Source organism: Fundulus heteroclitus, chromosome 20, assembly GCF_011125445.2.
Source record: "Fundulus heteroclitus isolate FHET01 chromosome 20, MU-UCD_Fhet_4.1, whole genome shotgun sequence".
NCBI lineage: Eukaryota > Metazoa > Chordata > Actinopteri > Cyprinodontiformes > Fundulidae > Fundulus > Fundulus heteroclitus.
Window position 1 is genome coordinate 19,430,434 of NC_046380.1, and position 11,012 is coordinate 19,441,445.

The following is an 11,012-nucleotide window of genomic DNA, read 5'->3' on the forward strand; positions in this document are numbered from 1 at the left end:
GAAACACACTATTATCACCTTGTATTGTTAATAGTAGCATCAAAACAAATCCCTCTTTTCCAACTTCTCGTGTTGACTTTCCCTCTTGAAAGTCTGACTTCAGCTGGTGGTCTTGTTGTTTCGACAGGCAACAGAGAGCAACATGTGACTTTCTGCTTTGATTAGACAGACAGACTGAAGTATTGAAAGGTTTTTAACGTTTTCAGGTCACATATATGTGTCTGTAAATCATACGTCACTTCCTCCATTTGGTTCACCTTCTGTTTCTGGATCACTGGATAGGCTGTTGCTTTTTCTTTGCAAGAAAACCAAACTTCCAACTAAACCATGACCCACGTTTTCAGGCGTACCAGAGTTCACTTGTTCGGCCGCACCCGTAATTAAATGAGATTTCACACCTGCCCAAATGAAGTGGCCAACCCAAGGTACAAGCTCTGCCCTGGTTAAAGTGGACCAAACGGGGCTGGTGTGAAAGCGCATTTAGGGAAATAACACAAACAGTGTTATCACACCTAACCCCGGAGAGATCATAACCACTGTTTTCATTTCATGGACATAATTAAGAGGATTAGTGACTTTACAGTAAATACAGAAGGAGGTCCGTTATCGGTGCTGGTTCTTAACCGTCTCTAACATTTATCACGTTCAATTAGATCAGTTCAGTGCAGGAAATTAATATGCAATGGAATAACCTGAAGTTCGGAATCACACATGTAAAGGCTGAAAAGTACATTTAAACCATAAAACACACGTACTCTATGACTTTAAAAGCTTTCCTTGTGGAGAAAGCAAATCATATCTGTTCTTTATCTTTGCAGCAGCAGAGTTTAAAGAAACCACTGAGGAAATCCATTAATGAAAGAGACAGTGTCTTTCACATTTACTGGAATTAGTTCCTAGTTTATTATGGTAGCATGATGCCACACAGAAAAATGTCCACGCAGTTTCCCAACGGTGAGCTTTGGAGATATATTTTTAACTCTCTTATCATCCTGCTCATTGTTCATGGTGGCAAGATAACATGGGGTCCTACTCCAATCTGGTTTTCATTAATGCAGACGGTAAATGTGGGGCAGTTCAGGATCGTATTTTCCCTGTGACTTTTTTATAAAATATCAATATCGACATATTTGTGCTTTACTTGAATGGTATGTTCTCTTGCCTTTCCTATTTTGAAAAGTGGTTTAGAAAAATGGGCTTTCATGCAATGTTATATTTAAACCACAGAAAGCAGCACGTGGTGAAAGTATTCATCTATGTATAAATATTTGGAACAAAAGCCATTAGAGAAGCTTAAAATATAAGAACTAACGAAAGATAAAAACACACCCCTCATTTAGAAATCTTGCAGTCATAACAGAAATTATGGAAATAGCACATCAAATTGTCACCCGTCACAATTTAAACACACAATCATCAGAGTCACATCGACTATTATGGCCTTTATTCTGCAGAGACAAACTATATCGGCTATCTGAATGGAGAAATTAGTAGTATAATTTCTGTCATTTGTATGAGAGCTAGTAATTTGACAGATGTAATGCATGATGTGATTATTGTGAAATCTGTTTTATTTTATTGTGATTACAGTATTGTTAAAAACTGCTGAGAAACTAACATTTATGCTCCTGTTAGGGTTAACCCACCCATGCATTTTCCGTCTGATCAAACATTTTAGGCACTAAAATCTGAATGTGTTCATGTGTTCATCGGTTGCAGTGGAAGCCAACACAACAGGCCAAATATTGTGTATTTGGCCTGTTGTGTTGAAATGAATAAAAATTAATTTCATGTACTGTAAAGTATAAATGCAACAGAAAAACAATAGCCAACCAAATATTGCAAACAACCAGCTGTTTGCTACAACAGAGTCCCACACATTGATACACAATAATAATTGGGATTTAATAGATTGTACAGGTCCATCTGTGATTATTATAATTGCCAGTATTTATATTTATTATGTTTAAAGTAAACGTTTTGAAGAAAGTTTGGATTTTTTAAATAATTGAATTATCAATGAATAATAATTTTGAAAAAATTTAAGTTGATAACACTATAACCTACATAAACTTCAACCTGGTATATTAGGCTGTCCTCGTTTAACTTATTCTGGGTTCATATCTTGTGCGGCCAATGGATAAACAAGCCATTTTCACAGAAAGCAAAATGTAAACTCCATCAAAGCCCTGAATGTCGCTTGATCATTGCACCGTTAAAAACAGATAAATAAACCAAAAAGCTAACTTGTGAATTAACCCAATCCATGCTGAATTAATAAATAGTTTTTAATGGCAACAGAAATATGTCTTAAAAGTATTAATTCTTATTTATGAGAATGGACACCGTTTAATGCTGCTTAACTGGGAGAAAAGGGTCAGTTTGATATTTTCCTGACAACCAGAAAAACGACCTTAAAGGTTCCTGGAGCTGGACTCGGTTCTGTTGTGCAACAAACCAGCCCCTGGCATCACATGAAAGTTAAAGGTCACATTTAGTACTACTGGATCTGTGTGACATTTGAAAGGTTTGAACAAGAAGATGGGTGCATTCTGTTTCCTGTTTTGGTTCTGTTTTTATAACATGAAATGTTCGTTTAAGCTGTGAGTGAAATAAATAATTAAATCAAATCAAACGAATAACACTTACTGAAGGTGATCTTACATTGTTACAGGGCAAGTCCCTGTTAATAAGTATCAAAACATATGGAGCATTCCTCCATAATTAGTTGCCGTTTATTCGTGCACTGTTTTAAAAGCAGGCAGCAATGACTGTGGCGGCAGTTTGTGGGGCACTGGTGCGTGGACGTGAGGAAACGCACAAGGTTCCGTCAAGTGCGTCTGGCAGCACCATCTTATCCCACAACACGTAACTGCTGTGAATAAAGCTACCCGTGCTCACGTCCTGTGTTATCAGCACCACCTGAACTCAACTGGATGCTAACTAAACCCTGTGTTTACAACACTTCCCACTAACCAAAGCCCTGGGAATTCATCCCGCTGTTTATACCTCTAAGCAAGTCGATGAAAAATACACTACATTGCCACAAGTATTTGCTCACCTGCCTTGACTCGCATATGAATTTAAGTGATATCCTATTCTTAATCCACAGGTTTCAATATAACGTTGCTAGATGGAAAACTTTGATTCGTCACCCCGGAGAACGTTCTTCCACTGCGCTAGAGTCCAGTGGCAGCCTGCTTTACACCACCACCTTCAATGCTTTTCATTGCACTTGGTGATGTATGGCTTGGATGCAGCTGCTCGATCATGGAAACCCATTCCATGAAGCTCTCTATGCACTGTTGCTGAGCTCCTCTAAAGGCCACCTGAAGCTTAGAGATTTGTAGTGATTGTCTCTGCAGAATGTTGCCGACTTCTGAACACTATCTTCCTCACCATCTGTTGCCCCCACTCAGTCACTTTCCATGGCTTACCACTTCATGGTTGAGTTGCTGTTGTTCCCAATAGCTTCCACTTTGTCATAGTACCACGGACAGTTGATTATGAAATATTCAGAAGACAGAAAACTTTGTGACTGAATTTGCTGCACAGGACCTATCAGAGAACCACAACGGAGTTCACTGAGCTCCTGAGAGAGACCTATTCATTCACAAATGTTTGCAGAAACCGTCTGCATGTCTGGTGCCTGTTATACACATGTGGCCCTGCTGGAACAACTCATTTCCATAATTTGGATGAATGAATGAATATATTTGGCAGTATAGTGGTAGATTGTAAATGGCTTGTACTTGTATAGTGCTTTATCAACTCTGACAACCCCAAAGAGCTTTACACTACAGTCATTCACCCATTCACAGCCTGCCTGTGGTGAGCTATGTTTGTAGCAACAGGTGCCCTGGGGCAGATTGACAGAAACAATAGTACATTTTCAATATGCATCAATATTGCAAATTAACCATCATTAAAGTAGATTATTCAAAACTGACCACATCTAAATTGATAAATACATTTTGTGTCCCAGCAATTGCATCATTTACCCAAATTCTGAATTTACAATATATTGTTGAACATACCCTACTTTCTAAAGTTTTTTTTTTTTTTTTTTTTGGAGACGTATTAAAAATAAAGCATGTATTTTACATACAATCAAGCCACAAATTAATTTTATCCTTGTCATGTTTCAGTTTAGATTGAATTTCCAATAACCAAGAAGATTGTCTGTGATTGGAAACAGGATACATGTCTCTCAAAAGATAGCAAAGCAATGGAATTGGGTATTTATTTGGGGGGGGGGGTATGTTTTTATTTATATTTCAGTAAACAATGACTTGATGTCAAAACTTGTTTATACTCTTAAAAAATCATAAAGAATATTAGCATTATAACAAAACACTTCTCATAAATCCTGACCTTTTGGCAAGTTTCTTCTAGTATTTCAAAGATTTCTCTTTGGCGATGAGCACCAAGTCGTTGAGGCTGGAAGGCCTCCATACCTTCATCCTAATCTTTAGTCCCCTCCAAAGACTGTCAAACAGATTCATATTAGGACTCTGGCTGTCATGGATTGTGATGAAGGACCAAAGCGACAGCAAGACATCGGCAGGTGCATATTGGAGAGAATACTATTTAATGGAACTGAAGCACACTAAACTCAGTAACAGGGATGGAAAACAGACGATGCAACAAGAAAGGAACAGAAACACGGAACTTAAATGCAACTGGGAATCAACGGAAATTTCGTACAATACAGGTGAGTGCGATTAACTAATTAAGACCAACAGCCAAGGATCATGACTGTGGCTGTGCAACTCCAAAATGTTCATATTACTTTCAATCAGATGAAACATGTAAACATTAACTTTACATTTGCCTGGGGTATGAATAATTCTTGCTGTGACTGTAATACCCAACACAACTGTGAGGACAGACAGCAATGTCTTGACGGAAGCAAGAAATCACTCACTATGTTATGGCTAAAACTGCATTACAAAGGAATACTGGGATAAATTTGTGGATATGGTTCTAGGCTGCTTCCTTTATTGATTAATACTGTGGGCTATTAGTTGCTGCACTCCTTTTCAAATGCAATAAGAGCTAAAGATCTGTGTACGTCAGAAACCATTGATGCCCATTTTAATGACAATGGATCAGTATACCGACTAATGAAGACTGACTCTTTTTATTTGAATGTCTCAGTCCAAAAAATATATATAAAATCATCTCAGCTGAACAGCAGACAGGAAGCAAAACCATGGTTTATTATGTTTTCCAAGCAGTAAATACGGTTTGCGTTGGCAAAGGATTTAGAGAAGATCTCCAAACTCAATCTGATGATGATCTGCAGAGCAACTTCAAAACAACACAGCAATCCATTAGGGTTCTATTGGTCCAATTTAGGTGGACTCACAAATAATTACAGAAAAACAGCCCAGGAAGTTGGAATGATTGCTCGGGATGTATGCAGGAAGCACATCTCTACTAAATGCTGATAACAGTTGCTCTACTCCTACGGGATGTGTGTGGATCTACTGCTTGTGTTCTCATTAATGTGTCATTTAAATTGCTTTGAATAAAAGAAATTGACAGAAAAGACAAGATCATCAGTATAAAAAGAAGGCTTCGAGTCACATTTGCAGTCCACACCAAGACACCAGATTTTACCTTTGACCTAAAAAAATGCTTTCTACCAAGTCCCTTTAAACTGCCTTTGCAGGATGTTTAAAATCTAAAGACAATCTTTTATTTCTCACTTGGTGACCCTGAATGTGCATAATATGATTACTTTTATGACATCAAGAGTTATCCATGCAGTTGAATGAGCAATTATTGCATCATATATTTTAAGTTTATCCCCACCTCCACTGTCAATAAAAGTCAAAGTCTCTTTAGAAAGTCAAAGAAAGCTTTTGGGGGGAAATCATAGCTAGTGATAACTTTAAGAACTGATTGTCCTAAACTCTGAAATGTGAACCTGTCATTCTATTAAACTGAACAATCACATATTTGAAACCTTGAATGTAAAAACAAACCCATCGTGAGTTAGTTATTTTATCTACTGTGACAGTTTGTTGACATTTTTGGGTTTGTATCTGGTCTAAATAATGTGGTTCGAAAGAAGGAACTTTTTTTCATTGCCGTATAGCCCATATGTAATCCAAAGTTCATTTCTGATTGACTGATCAGTCTCTCATCATATCTTTTCTCCTGAAAGCTTCGGCTACAGAGGACTTTTGCTGTATTGGCGAAGACTCAACCGCCCAGAACCTGATAACACAGCAAGAAGCTCTGCCCAACCAGGACTGATCTCCCTCCCTGATTCGTTTTTTTTATTTTATTTTTGCATTGTATGCTTTGCTACATTCGTCAATTTGTTTTCTAATCGCCCAAGAAGAGTGTGCATCGTCACTTTCTTCCTCCAAGAGCATTCTTCCCTGGTCTCCAACTAGATTTTATGTTTAAGGGGAGGAACTATACCAACACATCCAATGAACTGATCCACAACTGGCAAATAATTACTATATATTTTTTACTATATATTTTATTGACAATAATATATTCATTGTGGATTACACTGACTGTCAGCTCTAGGCAATTTTTTTTCCAACCTTTTTTTTGCAATTTATGTGTAATCACGTTTTTGTTCATCTTACATAAATCTTATATCTTGATAAATATCCAAGAAGCTCTTCATTCTTCTTTAAATAGTTCAGTAGATTGGTAAATAATTCCTTCACCAGACAGATTTTTTTTAGAATTACAACACATTCATGTCAAACAATACTTTTTGATATATATAGAAGCAACCCACATTGTTCTGAAACTCTGGCTTTAGAGTCTTTGACACCGAAGCCAGCGACTGTTACTGCACTACTCTTCATTAAGCCAGATTTGTTGTCTACACTTTCCTTTTTACCTACAAATATTGGGAAATATTTTTTATTAAAAAAAACAACATTCCAATAAAATATCACTTTGAGTATCTCTTAGCTTTTTTCTTTTCAGTAATTGTGTTTTGGTCCCATACTTGCTTACTAAAAAACAAAACCTTTGTCAGTTACATAAAAAGTCAATTACCTCGAATTAACTGTGAGTGTTGTTGAAATGTGACAGGACTTTCACCCTCTGAAAAAAGCAGCAGCTAACAGCAGGAGACACTCGGCAATTATTCCCCAGAAAGCTTGGAGCACATGGGTCCACTCTGAAACTACATACAGTCTCTCTTTGACTTAAATTTTAAATGCTCTACTAATATAATTTTATATGATATTTTAGGGCTGCTCGATAATTCAATAACAATATATATCTTGATCGATAGACGAATATCGACGATAGAAGAAAAAGGCTCAATAAAAAGTTCAATAGAATAATATTACAGTCATTACATCCTCCCAACCAATCACAAACGCAGACCCAGGAACCAAGCTCCGCCCCCTTGAAAGAGTTCAGAGAGCCCGCGCTCTTTTTTTCTTTTTTTAAAACTTGCAGTTTTGGTAAATAGTTGGTTGAACAAAGGGTTGAGTTTGAATTCAGTGTTTGTGTGTTCTGTATCTAAAATTAGATCACTAAGCAACAGCATAAAATGGCCAGGGCTGAACTTAAAATATATGTTTTGAATTTGTTGATAATTATCGATTTCAATCAATATGATTTCTATGTTATCGATATGCTTTTTTTCTATATCGTCCAGCCCTATGATATTTTACAATATATAACACTTCTAAACAATAAAATGGCTTTTTAATAATCTTGCAAACTTTTTTAATGTACATTTCTCTGCATATTACACAAATGTTTACAGAGAAAACAAGAGAGGTGTTGATGGTGCTATTATGTGCTTTAGGTTTGGGGAGAATTCACAGTAGTAGCCGGCACTGTAATCAACACACAGTAGCGTTGAAAATGCCTATAAATAATCAGATATTGAATGTGATTTCAATGCAGATTTAACATGTTTATGCAACAGCTTGATAAAACTCACTGGTTCATTTTATATTTTAAATCAAAATACCATCCCATCAGGAAAATCTGCATCGAACTGGAGGTCCGGATATCAGGGTATGAATATGATAAAGGCATATCATATGGTATATAAAGTATCTCAAGATTGTAAACCCATAATAAATGTTTCCTTTGTAGGACCATAAAGTAAAGCTAAGCCGGCCCTCCCCCACCTATTGCTGTGCACTTCCAGTCGACTGGCTGAAAGAAGACTACTACACTACAATATACCAGCTAATATGAGCGTATTACAGTTGCATTGCCTAATAAAGGGGAGAATGTCAAAAAAGGATTATGTTCCGTGCAATAAGCACTTTACTACTGCCAAATCTTTGTTTAAGTCAGTGTTATAGAATGACAACAACAGATAAATGTTCTTTATAACATTTATGCAGTTTAATTAGTTTTTGTAAATCATTTTAGCTGTGGTATGTCTAAATATAGTTTCTTGTTTATAACGATTCATTGCATTAGACATTTTGGTTTAACTACTTTGAAACCATGGTATTTTTCCTCAATTTATACCCTTAGAATCTCATACCCCAACACAATATGCAAAGTGTGGTCCCTCATACCTACAATATCAGAAGACATCAAGTCTCTGATGAGTCAGAAATTAGAACACATTCCTGCAAGGATAACGTTTTTTTCTGCCTTCCAACCATTAACATAGCTTGCACTTAAACACTTAAAAGTTGCAGAATTGCTGTCTTTGTTAATTGATTTTAACTCGTCAAAAGTGCTGTCAAACTAAAAAAAAAAAATAACCCTATAGTTAAAAACCCAAATAGTTGTGTTTTTCAGATTTCTAACAAAAACAAGAATTTAAAGCAGCTATGAGGAAGAAAAAAAAAGCCTAGCTTGAACGACAGTTAAATATGCATCCCTTCAGAAACAACACTCAAATTTTTTCCGAAACAAAAACGACCCCTTTGAAACATGCCAAATTATTAATTTGAAAAGTATTTATAAATGGCACCAGTGTAGCAAGGTTCATGTGACATAAAGCAGGAAGTATTTTGTCCCATATAAGACCTGCTGATGAAACAACTCTTTGTGGCTTGAAAGGAGTCTCTTGTTTGACAAAAAGTGAGGATAATTGTTTCTCGTCATTCTCACATCGTTTAGATCCAGAATGAGGCAGGATAAATGTATAATTATTTAAGAGACAAGTGTGTCCATCTGTCACTCTTCTACCCACAGCAGGATAAAACGGGAAAAAATAACTCCGAACTCAGACCCATATTTAGCCTGTGCACCCAAAAATTCTAATGTGGCTGGAAACTATTATCAGACATAATTCTTCTGGTGAGTAAACTTGATGCCAGAATGCAGCCTAAATCAGTCTGATTTACCAATGTGAGATCAAGTCCCAAATTTATTGGAGTCCTGAGGGAAAATATTAGCCAAAAATGAGCAAAAAAAATGCAGACATAAGAGTAGCTATGTGCTGGACAAACATGCCCACATGTTTTACTGAAAACATGAACAAGTTTGGCCTTCAGTGGGTGTTTGTCCTTAACTCGTCATCATAACATGAGGTTGTTACTTAAATACCTTCTGGAACATTACTTCTATGCTGCGGTTTTCATGTTTTTAGTCAAATATTTCACCCTTACCGCTGACCTACTTTTACTCAATGTTTTTTTTTTTTTTACTTATATATAAATAGTTTGCCTGCTACTAAATGTAGCTTTAAGCGAGAAGTAAAACAACACAGTTTCAGTACAGAAGAGGATATAACTTATATAGGAACAAACTCTATGTGTACCAGTGGAATAAAAATAGATATTTTAGCACTGAAAGCTTCCAGGGTCAGAAGGAAAAAGCTCAAATCATTACCGTGTAGAAGATCTACTTTAAATACATTAAATTCCTTACAAAATGACTTGCAATGACTCCAAAATAAATCCTACACAGCACATGATACAGTCGGGTTCAGCTCGCACAGATTATGAGCCCCATGACAAAGATAATTATAAACCCTGGAGGGGCTGACACTCAACACTCGGGCAGACTCAGATACAGATATCCGCGCATCTCCTTGGTGGGACTGCAAAGCAGCTGGCTGTGTCAGGAACGGATAAAACATTGACTTCCACACACTGTGCACCTGTCCGCTTGCTGTCATTTTGACCGCCGCACGTGTCGAGGTCACTGACAGCACAAGGGTTTGTCCGTTCTTTTCTAAATGTGATCAACCCACCGCTGAATATCTCTAAGAGGGCTTTAAACGGCGACACAGAATAAAAACAGGAGCTCCAACTTTCTCTCTCCTTCCTCGGCGGCTATGAAAAATCTTTTGCAATGTGTCCGGTGTACCAAAAAAAAAAAGAAAAAAAAAAAGGTTGCTTTACCCAGGTTGGTGTCACTGTGATGTCAAGTCAACGCCCACATTTGAGCAGGTGGGGGTTATGGACCTCATTTCCTGCCATGTCAACAGTTATTGCAACAGCTGCTCCACGTCCCAAGGCTGGAAAACATCTAAACTACCAGCTACACTAAAACGGCTTATGAATATGAAACAAGTCATCTTTTGGAATAGGAAAGTATCTCGATATGACTCTGAATCTTCAAGAGCATGGCAAATGTAAGCTACAGTATAATAAATAGAAAAAAGGACAATAACCAGGCCATCAATTCACTCTTTTTCACTACTATTGTTTTAAATAAACTCAGGTTCGATCGACTCCACATTGACTGCTTGCGTTCAGCTTCAATCAATACAGCGAAGACACATGATGTTAAAAAACAGTTCAGAATGATAACAAGCTTGCAGGCTACGACATGTAGAGCATTGCTTAAGCTTTAGATGGTGAAAAGTGGTCGTGATCAATATTTATGATTAATAATTTATTATAATGGCTCAGATGATTAGAATTTGTTGCCAAAGGGATCTTGTGGCGTAATAAACCAACAGAGACCATCTCCTCTTTCAAGCTTAAAAGAACATGTTTAATCAAATTTTATTATAGTTTACTGAATAGGAAAATGCTTGTATTTGCGCAAACTAAAATTAGAATAAAGCTCAACACATCTAAAGGGAGAGG

General features: G+C 36.9%; 1 protein-coding gene across 2 annotated transcripts in view; it reads right to left on the reverse strand.

The window, feature by feature from the left end:
• The window catches only part of slc38a3b (solute carrier family 38 member 3b), a 37,629-nt gene that overhangs the window by 24,237 nt on the left and 2,380 nt on the right, over positions 1-11,012 (reverse strand). The window lies entirely within an intron of this gene.